At 37.1% G+C, this 19,441-nt stretch overlaps 1 protein-coding gene and 1 long non-coding RNA gene across 2 annotated transcripts in view; both read left to right on the forward strand.

Annotated features, from left to right (window-relative positions):
* The window catches only part of Ten-a (Teneurin-a transmembrane protein), a 426,087-nt gene that overhangs the window by 189,521 nt on the left and 217,125 nt on the right, over positions 1-19,441 (forward strand). The gene's annotated exons all lie outside the window — the stretch shown is intronic.
* Positions 1-19,441, forward strand: part of LOC148937874 (uncharacterized) — a 42,901-nt gene that overhangs the window by 5,731 nt on the left and 17,729 nt on the right. The gene's annotated exons all lie outside the window — the stretch shown is intronic.

Below are 19,441 nucleotides of genomic sequence, written 5' to 3' on the forward strand. Positions count from 1 at the left end.
TTGTTAAGAAAAAAAAATTCATTAGAAAAGAATTCCTCTTCATTTACTATTTAAAAAAAATTTAAAAATTCCGTAAAAAGTGTAAAATTCCATTGATAATTCCTGATGCTTCGCTGACAGTCGCGCTTGATTTCTATAATAAATATGTCGATATTTAATAAATGATTTGGATTATTAATTTTTCTGACATAAATTTTTATGACATAAATCGCATGCAACTTTATCGTTCGTACATAAGTAAATAATTTTTCCCGCTAGAATTTAATTGAAAAGTCATCATGAGAAACGATATGACATTCGAACATAAAAATGCAAGAGATTGCCTGAATTCTTATCGTCACGAGAATCTCACGGAAGTATCGCCATGTTAGGTCGGTCCGTATTAGGAACTCTTGGCTATTGGATGTCCGGGGTAGCACAGACGTGATAGGGGTTTGCGCGAACGTAACGCCTAAAGTTAGAGCATAGATACGATCGTGAGTAAGCGGACGCACTTGACTGTAAACGCAGCCACCGTATATCGCATCGGGGATTATACGACCGTTCTAGTGTGGCAGAACCCCCATACCTCGAGGCTGGCACCGATATTGCGTAGATACTGCCCTCGACAGAAAGCCCCAAACTTGATAAAATATTAGTGTACTGTTTGAAACAGTCTCTTCGTAAGTGCGATTTAAAAATTAAATCGGAATATAACTTATGAATGTATAACTTAATCAACTGTAAAAAAATTTAAAAATATGGGAAAAAAATGTGAAGAGTATAGAATACTAAAGTGAGAAAGTGAAATTTAAACATTGCCTCTGCACATACAAGAACTTGAATTAGTCATTACGCAATAACACTTCACGATTAAACTGAAAATATATTTGTACCGTAACATCCTATTCGATAATTTAACCGGAAGATTAAATTTAGAGCCGATTTGCATTTCGATAATCCGTAGATGTATTATTTACAATTAAAACGCAATACGGAATTACTTAAATATTGCAAAAAACTGATTATTCAAATTCTGCTAGGAGTTACTGAATGCAATTTTACGCGATAAATGTAACAAAATAATGGAAAGTACAGATAAGTCAAACAGGTTAGAGCTTATCCATATAACATCGAGAAGAGAAAAAGGTGCATTATGCATTACAATAACCATGTAGAGCAAGTTGCTACTATGCATATGCATTTATAAGAAATCTTTTGTACGATGAAAAAATTAGGATGATTTCGATTGACTATGCGGAGAGAATAATAATATCATAAAAATACATATCGATTCGAATATTCGAAAATATTAATCTTAAAAAAATCTTGTCAATGATTGCGAATGAAATGCAAATTATTATTATACCAAACTATTTTCTGAATACATAATTTAAAAATTATTTTATATTTCACAGTCGAACAAGATCGTTGCAAATAATATCGAAAGGTTATAATGTAAACTTCGGAAAAGTTTCGCTATCTTGAATGTAAATAATATATCGACGCGTTGCAATCCACATAGACCGCAACGATGCTTCCAATTCGAAAGTTTCCAAGATTATAATTTCTAGACGCCAAAAAGGCAAACAAGTTGCGCGCACACATAGATGGGTTATCTTTCAAATTACATTCAACGTTAAACATATCATGCGGCTCGCTAGATGAAGGAGAATATATGGACTGGAAGAGGAGAAAGACGAAACCCGAAGTGGGAGGGCGGATCGAGGATCCGAGGGAGAGAAAGCAAATTTCGAGGATGGAGGAATGGCTGCTCACCTCGTAAAGGAGGGTAGCTTCTATGATTAATATGAGGACGTCGCTAGGATCAGGACAATTTGCGTAATATCAGACGAAATTGATTTGGCAGCTCTCGGATATTACTCGAAACAGTACTTGTCCTCCCTAGAAATGTTAACTATTCTCTGATATTACATTTTCGAAGTTTCCTCAATATTTCGATAATCAATCGTTGACAACTGAAATGCTTATGTAATGTCGTAAGACATTGAAGTAATTATATAACAAAATAATAAATTCCGCCTCTTTACTACCTATACAATATTATTGGAAAACAATATTTTACTTTATAGAAGATCCATATTTCTGTAAATTGATAAAATATGAATCTTTTTAAAAATCACTAAAATAAAACGTGTGTATTAAACATATATTTACATATTTTTAATCATTGATTAAGTATTAATTACCATAACATTATTCTTTAATTTATTATACGATTATTTATACAAAAAGTAGTAGTACTCATAACAAATATACATACCTACATTTTATAATATGACAAATATGATAATTGATTACGGAGGAGGTTATACACGATTGATTATGGAAATAACAGTTCTACAAAATACGCCAGCTAGAAGCAGATTCAGCAAACAATATCGATACTAAATAGCAAAAAGCACAATTAATTTAGATTTTCAACAATATTGTACTTCGTTCTATCATTGTTCTGCGTAAATACCATCGCTGTGATCTATTCAAACATTTCAACGAAAACGTTTCCGTGGATCTACGGAAATTGCGTTATTGTTGCCTGTCGGCGATTTTGGCATACACACGTACGCACATTCACACTAACAGGTTTTATCGTATTCGCCGTATCTATTAGAATTTAACAATCTCAATACAAAAATAGATAGAAAAAGATATCTCACGTAAATCGTTAATCATAAAAAGTGTAACAGCTATTATTCACCTTAATTTAGTTTGCATTAAATAACAAGTTGATTGCACGATGGTCTCTAATTGAAAACAGAAAGTTTTAAACATATTAGAGAATTATGAATTTCTATAAATAAAGATTGAAAGATTAAGTGAACACTTAAAATAAAAAAGTTGATAAATTTTACACGCGTTTAGAAATTTTCTACATAATTGTTACCATCTTTTATTAAGTTTGCATAATATTTGTACAATTTCAAGGACTTTTCATATTCCTAAATAAGTCTTGACATTAATTATTCTAAATTGCGGGGCATAATATTATCAAATCCTATTAGCTTCGTAATAGCATCGTTAATATTTCAACTTGTTATGAAAGTACGAATCTAAAGAGATAGTCATTAGGCAATGGCAAACTCTTTTTAGCATGACCATGTTGCTATACTAGCAATGAAATGTTCATTCGGGATGTTTCTCTCGTCTTCGTTGTTAGACAGCGCAGTTGATGAGACGCGGTTCCCTCCGGCGGAAATAAAAATATCTGAAGACGTAACTGCGTCCGGAACCCAAACTTTCCAAGTCGTTACAACGAGCATTCCTTAATAGAAAACTTCGAGAAGGCGGTGCCTTGCTTGTGATTAAACTTAAAATTCTTTGTATGCCTCTCTTTTACATTGTTACTTTTCCTTGATAATTTTTTTACGCACAATGCTGATATACAACAATTAAATTTCTTTTTTTATACGACAGACAGGTACGTGAAATTTTACGGATTATTTATTAAGTTCCATCTTTTATTAAGTTTGCATAATATTTGTACAATTTCAAGGACTTTTCATATTCCTAAATAAGTCTTGACATTAATTATTCTAAATTGCGGGGCATAATATTATCAAATCCTATTAGCTTTATCGTAATAGCATTTATCGTTAATATTTCAACTTGTTATGAAAATACGAATCTAAAGAGGTAATTAGGCATTTAATCTAAATTAAAATGTTAAGATATTAATGTAAAAATAAATATATGAAATAAATTTTCAAGATAAAGCTGTATAATGTTCAAAAAAATTTCTTAAGATTCGCAATAACGCACGAAATTCTGACTTAGATTACACAGCATTAAAACGTTACTACAACACGAATCCAAGCAAGCGATAGTACCTACTTCCATTTTTATGCTGTATTCTATTATGTATAAAACCGAATATCGATTTATTCAACAATGAAATACGCTCTCCTGTTTATGCATAGTATCTGGACCGAGAGTTTTAATCTAAAATTCGAAGATCAGTGATGGCCATCGGTATACGACTCGCGCACCTGACACCATACCCGTCGCCATAATGCGCGAATGAAAAAATGCGTAAAACCACGGCATTAAGAGGGAAAGATCGCGAGTTTTTACGAGCTGCATTACGCTTAGCAGCAACGGGAGAATGTAAAAACGCATGTGTTCTCCCCTGACCGCCGACAACTCCGTCGCCCTACACCCTATGGCGGTGGCATTCTTGCGGTAATATGTGTGAAATTGCGAGGGCGCATTTTTAGCTCCACATTTTGAGATTGCATTCCCAGAATAGTCTCAAATTTTTGCCTCGTCCGCTGGCCCCGGCGGGAGCAATTTTATCTTGCTGGGGCTCACACGCGGTTACGTACTTAGCAGCATGAATTTTGCAGGGAAATTCTACGTTTGCACCACGCAATGAGAACTTCGGTAATGAAGGGTAGGCTGTACCGGGTTCACAGGTGTGTAATGCACACGCGTATCTTCCCTTAACTGTCACGCATATGGCTCTAAGCGCACGTCCATGAACCATATCATATGAATTTTTATACGCATTATTCCTTTCGAAGATAATTTGCGCTTAATATTCATTATTACGAAATACACTAACGTATGTGCTGATAATATAAATAAATATTTTGCATAAGTAATTTTTTGTAAATAAAAAAATAATTTATACAAAGAAAATGATATATAATAGACACCATGATGTAATAAAGAGAATTTTATAATTATCCTTCAGATATCCTTCAGATAGAATAGGATTATTGGATCACGTTTAAAACAATGCGAAAACAATTATTTTGCAACTCAGCGATATGCAACTCGGAAAATTCACTCGTAGGTTCAATGACCATCGGCGATCATTACACCAGATCGAACTCGTACGCCACCAGTAAATTCCCTCGCAAAACACTTGACTCTATGGTAGAGCGTGGCAAATTCGAACTCGACAAATTCGTAAATTACTGTTCGCGGGAGGGTTTTTCTACGTTTTACGCTGCGTGCCAATACCGTACTGATACGTGTATCTATATATGTGTATGTGCGTATTGCAGTTTAAAACGCGCGCAACTCGAGTACGGACGTTTCGATAGTGCTCGTGTAAATGTGTTAGCATATAAAAGACTGGCAACTGCAATCGAGAACGATTATGCAATATCTATATTCATTCAGCATATATACGTTTGTTATAAAATAGAGTAAGCGTGTAATAATGAGAGTCTTTCCGAGTTGCTGTCAGTAATCGCGTAAATATCAATATCATATCAATTACCATTAAATCCGTCACAATCTTATTATACGTGTATAAGCATGAAGATGATGTTACAGTTAAGAAGCCTCAAGTGCAAAATATTTAATATATCAAGAGTTATCAATCGCGCAGTAAAAAAATAAACACGAATTAAATACTATTTTATTTATCGACGATTGAGTATATCTTTAGTTAATTAATCTTATTGCTTATTCTGTTTGTTCAATCAATTGTAAACCGTAAAGTAAAAGAGCTTACAAATAATAAATGTGATATAATATTTTAATTGCTCATGACTCGACGTTACCGTTACGACAACGTGGAACTCCGCATAAGGTTCCCTTAATCACCATTGGGAGTCTCTTTAAATATTCCCGGTGATACCATTAGTTACAGTCGCTGCAATACGCGACATCGCCAGTATTTTCACAACACGGCAAAAGCACGTCTGCCACGAACGTTTCGTCGATGGGGCGAACAAGGCGGACGGACAGAAAAAATAAAAAAGAAAGAAGCAGCCGACTGTTGGGAGAAATTGGTACGCGTGGAGCGACCCTTTGGCAACGGCGGTGACCGGGCCTTGTGTGACTACGCCACGGTTAGAAGGTTTGACCCCGCCGACGGGGTTGGGCATGGTAATTTGTGCTGCGACAATCGCACCCACGGGAGCCCTCCGGCCCATGCCATTGCACATACCTACATATATTCGCGCGTACACAAGCGGATACAAATGTATATGCGTGTGTGACGACACGGATATACAGATAGAGGAAGACGAAGCGGAGGTAGGAGGAAAAACGATCGCGAGACGGCGGAATAGGGAAGCCCCATCCGGACCGATGCGCGTTCTCGCTCCAATTTATATTCTTAACGGTGAATTTAGACTAAACCTTAGGGGGATGAAAAGTAAACGAATAGAATATTGTCGTGTCTCTCAATTCGCGGAAGCGGTAAGTGTGTCGCGGTCTTCAGTCGCAAGAGCCGTGAATGGGAGAAACGCGGAAATAAACGAAGAAAAGAGAGAAAGGGAAAATCAAATTTCCGACAAAAAGCATCCCTCCACATCTCTCGACCTGCCGACACCGACGCGAATCGTATCCCATCCACCTTTATCATCGCCGCTCCCGGCGCATTTTCACGCCCCCGGTCGCAAGCCACCGCGCGGTAGCGACGCGCTAATTGATACAAACGCAAGCCGTATCACGAACCGCAACGAGCGCACGTCGGAACTATGTATATTAAAACGGAATGTGCGCCGGCCTCTGTGTTTGCACCACCGTCGAGCCATAATTTCAATCGCCGTGAAGCGCCAGCGTGCTAAACGACGTGGCGGCTGTGATCGGAAGTCGATACTTTCGCTAAGGACCCTCGAAACGCGTGTTTCGCAGCGTGGAAATGTGACGATGAAAACGTCGAGTTCGGGCGAGTTTTGAAGGATCCCTCGACGTCACGGTGCTACCGAGGCACCTATTTTGGCGCGCCCGAGATATACTCTATACATTTACTTTACATGGTCCTCGATCATCTAGACGTTAAGACCTCACAGCGTGGAGTGTCGAGTTTCCTCTACAGTACGAAGCCCTCTTTACTCGCGCCCCGCTACCTCCCACTTCGACTTTGGTATAATACCCCCTCGAACAGTTATAGATGAGCCATTATCTCGGGAAAATTTCGCAAAATTTCCGCTAGGCTGAGTTTGAGTACTTCGAGCTTCCCTAAAATTAATAATTATATTTCGAAAAGCAGAAAAAAATCATATAATTTTAATAATAAAAAGCTCGAAAACATTTATATAAATTAATAAGTCTATTGATGTATGTCATATCAATAAATAGTATGACATTGAATAAAGTAAGATATTGATAAAAGAAATTGAGAATTACTATATATTAATATTATGAATCAAAACGTTAGAATCATATTTGATTCGTATTAATTAATATTATGTGACAAGAGTTATGAGAAACGTGAATGGTTATGGCTATATCTTATACATAGTCATCTATCTAAGGGCTCGTACTTAATTAGCTCACATAACGAGCAATGAAATGTGAAGGAGGTAACAAGAATGATGCGTCCTTTGTTCTTAGATCCTTGCTAATTGGATCGTATAATATAACCGAGCAAAGTGACGAATTGAACAGGTTTATTTGACACTTTGTATAATATATTGAAGAGACGAGAGTTTATATTTTATAAATGCGTAAAGGTATCGAAAGCTCTTAAAGTTCATCCGATTCAACTCTGATAAAAGTTACAAATAAAAGTTGCAATAATTTTTATGAATTAATTAATTAATGATATCATTTTAACTAAAAACTGTTATTACAAATAAAGAGTCGAGTAGAAAAAAAATCCAAGATTATATACACGTTGCAAACGAACTTTTACTTTTTATATCTCGATATTTATAAATTTATTGTTTTTTCTCACTATGATATGATTATATTTGAAAAATATATTTGAAAAATTGCAAATTGATGTATGTAATATTTATTAATTTGGACTTAGACCAGATTTAATAGAGTTCTATCATATTAATCTGATTTTTATGGTAGATTGTGTTCTGATGTATATGTATATATGAGAAAAGCTAAATGTATTATGTATCCTTGTCATTCTCAGTATTATTATCGGTGTATTTCGTATCTGCCCAATGCGACTGTAACGTAACACGGCCCTTCATTACTAATCCCTTCAGACGACGTATGCACTGAACTGACAGCTTTAAATCGGGTTTTACTGCATTGAAAACGTTCTCTTTTCAGTAACTCTTTAGTTGGATAGGTAATGCCCTTTTTAATTCAAATTCCATTTCTGGTATCGTGACACGACAAAACCCGTACTCCCTTTACGTTCGCGACAGAGAAGATAATAAGCCGACCGAGTATAATAATAATTGATTTAATCGCCTTTTATTCTTATATTTTTAATAAGTTTTTCTATATAAGTATTAACGACACATACAAAACTTTTATGTTCAACTTTATATTTTTTAGTTTATCCATGACAATATACCATGACAATAAATATTAATAAATATGAATGTACGATATAGTCTTTAGCATAAAAACACTCTGCGCAACGAAGAGTTTTCCATCGGAGCAGCGTGAAATTGCTTGTCTTTGGTATCGTCTCAAATAAGCATGATAATGATAGAAGTTTTAACGCATTTGCCATAATCGCCTATTTAGGAAACGCTGCTTTGTAACAGTACCTTACAACGTAACTCTTCGCTCAGCGTGGATGCCCCGCAGCGAGTTAATCTCGGCATTCTCTAATTCCGGATTATTCCCAACGCTATAACATGCAACGTAGGTACATTCTACGGCGCACCGTCGTGTCGTAACAATATATTACATAGCACAAATCATGGCGATATCGTCAATGCATGGTTCTGGCTGTATCAAGTAGACGTCACCGAATGTGATCTTCAGCAAGATACACACTGGGACTCCATCATACTTTGTCGCTTCTATCTATCTAGCTAAAATGCGATGTTTCAAGAATGATCGTGGAATAATACATGTAAATATGTAGATGTAATATCGTCATTTTTTATTCTCATTGAGGTATAATAGCACGAGGTAATCAATATAGATAATCAAGTCCCGTGTTTTTTTTTAGATTTTGTACAATGCGGTAAAATTAGAAATTTAAGAAATCGCTGTACAATATAATGCGATTGTATACGGGAAGAACTTTCAAATAATATGTTTGCATATGTTGCATTGCGTTTAATGTGCATACAATGTCCAAACGATATAATGACGTTTGCGATAATCCGTTTGCATATATATAGGATATTTGGTAAATTCAACATATTATATGCCCGTTTAAAACGTTTTTGAGAGACGCTTTTAATCATTTTTTAGACTATATTATAGACACAACAGTCTAATAATAAAATAATAAAAAAACTTTGATTAATTAATAACAAAAAAAAAATCTCCAAAAAATACATTGGATCTCAGAAGCTCAAATGAGCGTGAAAGTCACAAGAAAAAATATTACTAATATTATTAATAAATATTAAATCTGTTTTACATGTGTGCACGTATAACATACATGAAGAAATGCAGATAAGTAATAAGTATTCTTACGAATGTATGAATTCTTTTATTTCTGGTCCTGTAAAGATAAGAAGAAAAACTTTGTGCGAAGCACGAAACACATTATACGGCTCTGTTTACTCTGTCGTTCAACTGTAATAGGTTTATGAAAGTTGCGCAAAATACAATCTGTAGAACGCGCGTGTTCCGGAAATGCTGGCACGGTAATGTCGGTTCGATAATGCCGTTTAAAACGCATGCAGCGGCATATAGCACTCGATAAAATTTATATCTCCTTATCGTTTTAGCATTCGCATTCGTTTTACGTGGCGAATGAAAATTTTATCAATAAAATGGACGCACGTGTGAATGCGTATATGTTATTTCCTTTACATATATTCCATATTACATATCTGTAGACAATGTAAACTCAAACAAAATTTATTCGCACTTTTGTCTTCTACAAATATTTTTCTAATAATTTGCTTATACATAGACCTATATAAACTATCAATTTTTTTAAACCGCTCACACGCTAACTAGAAATTGATACGTTTTAATGTCTCATTTTTCCCGAAGAATTGTTATGTACATAGTAAAAATTGAGATTTTAACAGAGCGGGCAGATGACGAACCACTGGTCGGCCTTTGATCATATCAAAATGAGACAGGACTTTCTAAGGTTAATGCGAACTCCCGTCTGCCATTCTCCGGAGCGACAATGAAAAAGGCCAGGTCAGAGGGAAAAAAATGCCGAAAGAAGCGGCGGGAGGGTAGCGGGGTTCTTGACTGCGTGAAATTCCATTCGAATCGATCCCGACGCATTTCGGGGTGCACGCATGCACAAAGCGAGCAGCTGCAGGGCGACGATGCGCGTCACCAGCGTGCGCGGGCGGATGCAATTTCGTCACGGGGGATCGCAAAAATTCCGCGCATCTCACTTTTACGCCAACCCCTGTCTCCCCATGCCTCGCGTCCGCGCTTTACCTTTCGTCATTTTATTTGTTTTTTTCCTCCCGTAGACAGTAGTATGTAGACTTACGTATTCGCCAACGCGTGACAGTCGCGCGTGCATCGACGACGACGAGTGCATTGTATGTACCCCATGTACATACATACGCGCGCGCGTACGTGTGCGTACGACACCCGCTCACGCGGGTCTGGCCGTGTTTGGATAACGCCGCGATAACGTCGTTAAACTTTTTGTCGCGTTGCCTGACGAGCGTGACAGGTGGACCGCCCAGGTAAACTCGATTCCAGAAACAATAAGATTTATTTTTCCGCACGTGCGCTACGTACGCCGCGCTTCCCACGTACCACCCGCCACGTCGACACGAAGCGAATCACGACGTCTGCGATACGTGCGTAGAAGACGTGCGTATACGAGCGATGAACGCGTCGCTGGTTATGCTTATATACGCGGGCGGATCATGCGCAACGCGAGTCTCAATGGGTGCACGAGAGAAATACAAATATATAAGACGAGCGAAATAGTTGGTTTGAAAAAAATATCCCTTCTTATTATCCCAAGCGTAAGATTTACGAAAAATATTTAAACACGATAATAATATATCGATGGTAAAAATTTTACAATACAATCTTTGCTGTAACTTGTAACAGATGAAACGACAATTTTGCAATATATTTTTCGTCTCGTTGAATTTATTTCATTCTGGAGAGTGCCGTAAATAGTCATGGTGCACGTCAACTTTTACTGTAACTATCGATAACAAAATGAATGTAAATAATGGAAGAGAACTCTGCGCGTCAGTCGGGAAAACGAGCGTTATTTGATGCTGGAAGGCCGTTAATTGCTTAATTGAGCGAAATTGGGTTCCGATACGTAGGTTAACGTTAATTTGCGAGCATTTACGATAACAGCGACGCAAAATAAAGTACAAGGGAAAATGTCATTGTCTACAATTAGCCGGTAATTAGCTACGCCATGCGTAACAATCGAAACGCTGCACGCCTTCCCTCTCTGGTGAAACATTGCACGGTCGGAGAGTTTTATTTCAAAGCTAGATATCTAGCTATTCTGTCGAGAAACTTGCCTAAACGCTGTTTTACTCGATTGTTCTCGCTGTTTTTCAAATGTCATTGCGAGAGTAGTACAATCTTTGGTCTTCGAAACTTTATATCGCGTTACACATCTACACGTCTACCAGTTGTGCAACTTTGAAAAATAGAATAGATTCTCGCATGTACTCGCCATTTCCGAAATAAAGTCTACGGTTTAATAATAATTTCATATATTGTCATACATACAAATTATTTACACTGTCCACACTGAGATGTACAATCATCGAACGGGATTCAATTGCAAATCATCTTCATTCTTAAAGCACAAATAAAAGCTACATTGTCAACGCAATTTCAACACAGACAAACTCGTTTCAAGCGACATATACGCGGATGAGAGCTCGCTGTTTTCTCCGCGATAATAAAATGGCGGTCGACGAGCGAGAGGGGCAGCGTCGAACGGCATTCTAGGTATAAGCCCATAAACAAGATGATACGATCTAGGTGTAACGATGTTTCCAACAAAATTAGAGGGAAACTGCAAACAACCCCGTCTCAGTTCTCGTTCATCCCCGTTTAACCCCAACCCTCATCGTCCCTCAACCTGCCGCCCTCGCGCTCGCCGCAGCCAGCTCGCGCAGAGCGACGCGACAACCCTTCATTCGACTCGTTAGGGTGGCTGAAACACGATACCAAACAGTAATGAAAAGCCTATCCTCCACTCGGTTTCTCCTAGAGCCGTTTATGCACCGTCCTGCGCGTAATGCACTCATACAGACCCGGGCATTATCAACGCGTGTACGTGACAGATAACGCCGGCTTGTCGCGAACGAGCAACGTCAGTGCCCTGTTTATTCGACGATGGGATTAATCGTTGCGTATCCACGTAGCAAGATCTTTATGTCGTTTAGCAGCTGCGCCGCCGCGGGGCCGGCCGGTAGTGCGCGAATTAATCGTTTTACAACGAGGCGGCGCGCTTCGCGCCCTTTATCGCGCGCGTAATCCGTCACCCGACGGATCGCCTTTTGTAATAATGCATCCGTCGGGGATAACGCATTTTCCTAATAGACGTGAAAGCGAATCTATTATCCAGACATAGATGAGCGTTATTGCGGATACTCGTCGGGATAGTATCGGGATGTATCCTTCGCGTAACACGTGTGAATGTGCATTATTAAAAAATATATATCATTCTAAAGAGATTTTTTTTTTTTAATAATCATTTTTATAACAGATTGAATTTTCTTATCATATTTCTAAATTCGTAAGTCTATCATATACTATAAATATATACATATAAGAGCATCTTTTTATGTTTTCTCCGAGAAAATCAACGCTCCACTTGTTGATCGTAACATCGCGTCGATTCCCCGGCGCCATGTCGCGACGCAAATAAAGAGTCTGTGTAGATGCAGTTACGCACGTCCGGGTATCCGTTTAAGCGAACGAATTAGAACACCGACTGCCGTCAGGATCAAAGGCTCCCTAACTTCTTCATCGTGTACGGACGTAATTCGCTTCTTTCAGAGAGCGACTCCGTTGCACACAAAAGAGACACGCTCAATGGAACACGCATCTATTCGCGTGTCTGTCGCGCGTTTAATTTGCCGGTACGTGAGTACCCGGTTGGAATTTATTAGTATTTACGTTGAGCAATATGCAAAGCGGGTGACGGCGCGTTGCGTTCTTTATTTCAGGACAGCCCGGCGCCATCGTACGCTTCTCTTTAGTCTCCACTTTGTAATTAATTCGTTTGATTTATATCGTCGAAGGACTCGGAATGCTAATTCGTATTTACTTATTAGTCGCGCATGCGAAGCTGCCGGCTAGCCCATATTGTTTTACGGGCTGTCTGCGAACTGGCGTTAGGGTGAATCCACCCCCCGGGTATACTCGTCCCGCTCTATGCGCGGTCTCACCCATCCGCCCATCTCAAGGTTCCTACAAAGGACACCAAACAGCCGAGTAGATGCGCCAGCGCGCGAAACACAGCCGATAATTAAAGTAACTCCTTTGTTCGACTTAGATCGATAGCTCCTTTGACGGAAACGACGAAGGTAGACGCACGAAAGAAAACTATCTGTCTTCCTTCGGTTCGCATTCTGTCGATTCCTTCCGCTTTCTCATTCTCCTAGACAGTACTCTAGTATAGTTTTTCGATCTACTTTCCTAATGCTATAGATGGTGAAGTATTCTTTAACACACACACACACACACACACACACACACACACACACACTCTCTCTCTCTCTCTCTCTCTCTCTCTCTCTCTCTCTCTCTCTCTCTCTGCCTTGTATATGGTTTTTACATTAAGCTTTAAAACCGTACTATAACTATATTATCACTTCTTTAACGGGAACTTTCAACACGCATGAAAATTGCTATCGTTTCTCCCTTAATTTTAATACTTGATATGATAATTACAAAAACTTTACTGCTGTAATCTCGGAAAGCACTGCTTATGGATATAAATTACGGGAATAGGGTGTTAGTCATAAATCAACCAAGCGCGCTTACCTCCTCGCGTAAGTGAAACCCTCCTATCATTCGTCATATGTTATAAATTACGAAACGATTTCAAAACAGCCGCTAATGCGAATGGTTTGTATGCAAAATGGTTTATGATTGCTACGGTCTGCGGTTACCTAAAATAGATTAATGTCGTCAAACATTAGTTAATGCCAATGAAGCTGCAATGACGTTTAATATTGACGGAAATATCGCTCCACTGTGCAAACTATAAAATCTGACTGCGTCGTGAAATCCAGTAACCCAAGCGTACTATTAAATCATCGTGTCCGCGCAATTACAAATGACGGCAGCACGTCGACGTGGATAGTCGAATTTCAGAAAATCTCGTAATCAGAGATTATTCATTCCTTGAATTTGAGCACATGGATATATTTTTGCTAAGTTACGCATCATATTTATATATATATATATATATATATATATATATATATATACCTATCGCAATCACAGATCTAACACTGACTCGCACTAATATCTGTGCAAGCAGGAAATATTCGCTTACGCCGTTGCTGCTCGCGATTAATTTACACATCGTTTGAGCACGATCAATCTGCTGCTCAGTCCTTCTGCTCCTTTGAACGGAGCTGCGCGCGGATACGGGAAAGGAGATGCCGTGAGGGTTAATTAAAGAATTTCAATAGGTATTCCTGCATCGAGCTACCCCGAGTGGGCTTTCATCCTACACCCCCCGTCGCTGACGGACACTGCAAACAAGTGCCTCCAGCGAGTGTTCGCTATCGAATCTATACATGAAAATCGAGACAACCACGTATACATATACATACGTGTTTATATCTGTATGCGTGTGTATCTGTGTATGCATCTCTGTGCAGAGAAGACTGGGGAGTAACGTTGATACTTGGTGCGGGAAGTTTAATATTGCCATCAATTCGGCCCTCGCTTCTTTCCCACTCATGCGCGATGTGTCGGCAAGAGTGAATTAGTCCGGACCGGGGTTGTGAAAATTGCCTTTAAAATGTAATCTGGATACTGATGTACGAACGAAGAACGGCGAATAGGCACCAATAAATATTTTTTGAGTAATCACATATCCGATAGATGTATAATTGGACCGATTTCGCCTCGAATGGAATGCCCTACATACCCTGCGGCCGATACACGCGCGCGCGCGCGCGCGCGCGCGCGCGAGCACCCGTTCCACGTAAAACGCGAAATGTCAGATTTGATATACGGATCCATCGGAACATCCTCTATCTCAATACCGTTCTCTTTTTTTCTCGTCGGAGTCGCTTTCCAAACGATCGTAATGCATTCGTACAATTCTCATACGAGTCAGATCGATTTTGCGTTGACATCGCAGTACTGCTTCTCGATGCTTCATAAAATACGACTTCAAAAGAAATTGTCATCACGACACGTAATATAATACAATATATTTATTATAATTTACATTTTATTATAATTTACACATTATAACATGATGTCATGAAAATATGATATGTTATATATTTCAAATTATGTAAATTTTTCACATACTTAAAATTTAACATATTTGTAGTTTGTAGTATTCTTAATATTAATTTTTATAATTTTTATAAATTTTTTTTAATTATTTTCTAAAACAGTATAAATTGAAATAATAAATTGTGCTCTAAATTTAAGAAAAATTACTATAAAATTACTATTTAAAAAATTATCATAATTACTATCTATCATTCTATTATTACAGTGCACAAATGAAAATTATAATAAGCTAAAATGCATATAATCTTCAATCTTAAAACTTAACTGGAGCCATTATCAAACTTCGATCCCAGTGATGTGTTACATCACGAAACGAGCCCCAAAGCTTGACTTCACAAAATTGCAAAGTGTTACGGATTAGAGCGTGGAAGGAAGCCCGGAGGGCACGTCGTCCTTTCGGATCTCTTCGGACTTGTCGCGTAACCGCGCAAAAGCTGCTGAATAAACGGTTCGCTCTTACTTACGGCACCAAACTAGCCGTTCTCCGTATACCTACATATCTGCATCCACACACACACACACACACACACACACACACACACACACACACACACACACACACACACACACACACACACACACACACACACACACACACACACACAAAGGGATGCACGTGTGTACATACAGGCATACGTGCCTGCATACATACGAGCAGAACAGAGGCGGTATATTGGTTCAGACCCCCGCGCACTCAGCGCTCATGAATATGCTGGAGCACGATGGTTCAACCCTGCTCAACCGCCCTGCTTCATCCTTCCCTCCCCTCCTCCCTTTCAACCCCGGTCAATCTCGCTTCGGCTACATTGTATCGGGAAAGGGGTGACCGACCGGTGGTGGGATGCAGTGGGGGAGGGGGAGGAAGACCGGTTAAGTCCCTGTTTATATAGAACGATTTTCGACGATAGCGTCGCCAGGCATACCTCCGTTTCCACCGATTGCCGCTTCATGAATAAAGTGGATGCACAAGCTTCAGCAACGGGCTGTGTGCGGTTTTACGATATCACATAACGTCCATATACCTACGAGTTGACTGATAATCGGTGGCATCCGATACGATGATCAAAAGTTTGTTCGAATATAATCGTGGAATATTATTATGAACAATTTTATCTTTTTAATAATTACAAATATTGTAAAATTTATATATTTAAAAAGATGAAAAAAATGATATTTTAAACGCTGGAAATAATTACATCTTTTGTTACATTCGGTGAAATTCACTAACGTAAATAATTTATAACTTCAAATAAAAAGTACAAAGAAAATATAAACTTGTATGTAATATAAGGATACATATTTATTATTTTCTATATATTGAAAAGAAGTTATCAATCGAATCTAATCAAACCAATCTGCATTTTTTATTATTATATCCAATATTCACTATATAGAAGAATACATTGTAAGAATAATAGTCTCCATTAGGAATGGACGATCTTGAATTGATCTTTCGAAGAATCGATTCTTTTGTATTCGATTCTCGATTTTTTAAATCGATCTTACAGCTTCAATTAATTCAGTCAATCGATTCTTGAAATTAAAAATCGATTCTATAAAAATGTAAGATTCCTACACGCATTGGTTGACTACACTTTTCGTGTAGCATCTATACAAATTTATTTGAATAGGCTTTAAACTTTAATATATTTATCAATTGTAGGCATATCGACAACAATAGAATATTATATTCAGATTTGAATATGCACACACACACACACACACACACACACACACACACACGCGCGCGCGCGCGCGCGCGCGCGCACACACACACACACATTTATCAAAAATAAGCAATAAATATATATATTAACGAATAAATATTGATGTTTTGTATTCGTACAAAAATATTGTCATTATGTTGTCATTATAAAAAAAGTATACTTATTTCAAATAATACCATGTAGGCTGCGTTTCGATACTCACTGCCAGTACTGAAAACATGTAATTCAGATCACGTATATTATAGATTTTCAATACTGGTGAATTTCGAAACACAGCCTTCGTAAAATTAGATAAAAAGATCGATTCTTTGACAGTCAAGTTTTTGGTAAATCGATTTTTAAGTGTTCGATCTAAATCGATCCAAAAAATCGATACTTTTGAAAAAATCGCCCATCCCTAGTTTCCATTATACCTTCACTTTGCTGCACTTAAAAATCTCTTTTTGCGCCAAATGCAATAAGGGAGGAACAGATTACATTTCCTCGAGATAAGAGTAACGTTTACCTTTTAAATTCGGTAGGAGGCTTTTACCAAAGAACCGACCGGTTGAAAATGAAAGCACCGAAGTATCCATGCTTTAAAATCAAACTACATTTTCTTTTCCTAACTCAAAGTCTTCCAATGAGTCACTATCGTTTTGATGTACAGAGTCCAAATTTATAAAATTAATATTTTTCAAGATATCGTAAGTTAAGACGAGATAGACTTTAAGTTCGTTAACATTTGTCAAAAAATAATACACTTTTTATCTTGTATTGCATAATATTTCTTAAATTTGAGATGTTTTTTTTTTTAATTAAAAAAAATCTTGAATTTAGAGGTTCATACAAGATTAAGAATATAATTCCAAGACATTGCTCAAAAATAATTCACGTTAAACATTCAGTCTGTCTTATATTCATGAAGTTTTAGCTCGTTGAAACGATCGCAAAAAATTTTTGCTTTTACAGCGGATTACGTAATATCGTTTATTCGTAAGCATATCCAAAAGTTTAAAGCTGATCTTACCGTAATGCAGCCACGACTCATTATATAAAATATCTTGAAAGTTCGCAACTTCAATATAGTTTTAACGCAACTATTCAGAGCTTCTGTATCTCTAACGGTTTTAAGAACTAGCACGAGATGGTTATATAAACGCAGATCGTATTTCTCGTGCAGTAACGATTCGTTCTCTTTCAGTTTTGTATCGGTTGTATTGTACTTTTTGTCTCCATTTTGACGTTATGCACGCAGCCCCGTAACAATACGAATATTATCTTCGTACTTTCGAAGTACTTAGTTATTACGAGTACTTTGTCTCTTTCTCTCGAAATGTTGAAATGCAGAAGATGTCGAGAAATAGCACAAAGGAAGCAGTCATTATTTTATGAACGAGCCATCTCGTGCCGTTTGGTGCAAACAGCAAACTTTGCTTTACAGTCAGATTAATAAGTTATAATAATAACAATAATGTACTAAATAATCAGCAAATTTTCTCATTAAAACTCATTAAGGAATAAGAATGAGAATTTGTTATAATATCTAATTAGTGTTCATCATTTTCCTAAATAGGATTCAATTCACATTGTTATCTCTGTTATGTCCTACTTTACTATTATTCTTTCAACTAATATTTGTATAAGTACAATTACTTAATATCATATAAAAATAAAAATAAAAATAATGTCAATATGGCAATATACCAACATATTTTCATATTATTGTTTGTTCAATATTTCGAACATGCACTCACACGCTAAACTTATTCAAAACAAAGAAAAATTTTATGAAAAATTAGTTTTTCATCATATATGCAAACATATCGCGAAATATAGAAGAGTACAAAGATTTTACTTTGTAGGGTCAGATATTTTCTAATTCAAAGATTCTCTTCATTCTCCTCAAAGTACTATACTGATTACGGTTGGTATATATTCCATTAGAGAATCTAAATGATATGCAAACATTATATTCTTAAGTCGAGTGACGTTACATATTGTTTGTATATCTTTGACAAAAAGATATACTTTAACAATTAAAAATATCAAAATTAAATTAATGTCTTAAATATAATATAATATTCTAAAAAAATTTTTAATTAATGGCAAGAATTAAAAAATTGAATAAATATTATTTCTTTTAAATATGCAAATGTATAATTTGCAAAGTGTTCCGTAATATTTCTCCAAGAAGTATAAAATCTTTTGAGAGAGATTATATGCATATATATATATCTCTTTTTCTCGACTTAAGATCGAAGGTTAATTCAACAATTTAATTTGCTCAATTTAATTATTTAACGTCCTAAGAGACCAGCGAATCACGTTAACCCACGCGAAAATCGGAGTCAATTAACTGAACTACACTAGAAAGGGCCAATAGCAATCCGTGAAGCATACAAACTTCTACGGAGATAGCTTTGACAGAACGCAAT

Source organism: Pogonomyrmex barbatus, unplaced genomic scaffold (assembly GCF_055798465.1).
Source record: "Pogonomyrmex barbatus isolate J1 unplaced genomic scaffold, ASM5579846v1 scaffold10, whole genome shotgun sequence".
NCBI lineage: Eukaryota > Metazoa > Arthropoda > Insecta > Hymenoptera > Formicidae > Pogonomyrmex > Pogonomyrmex barbatus.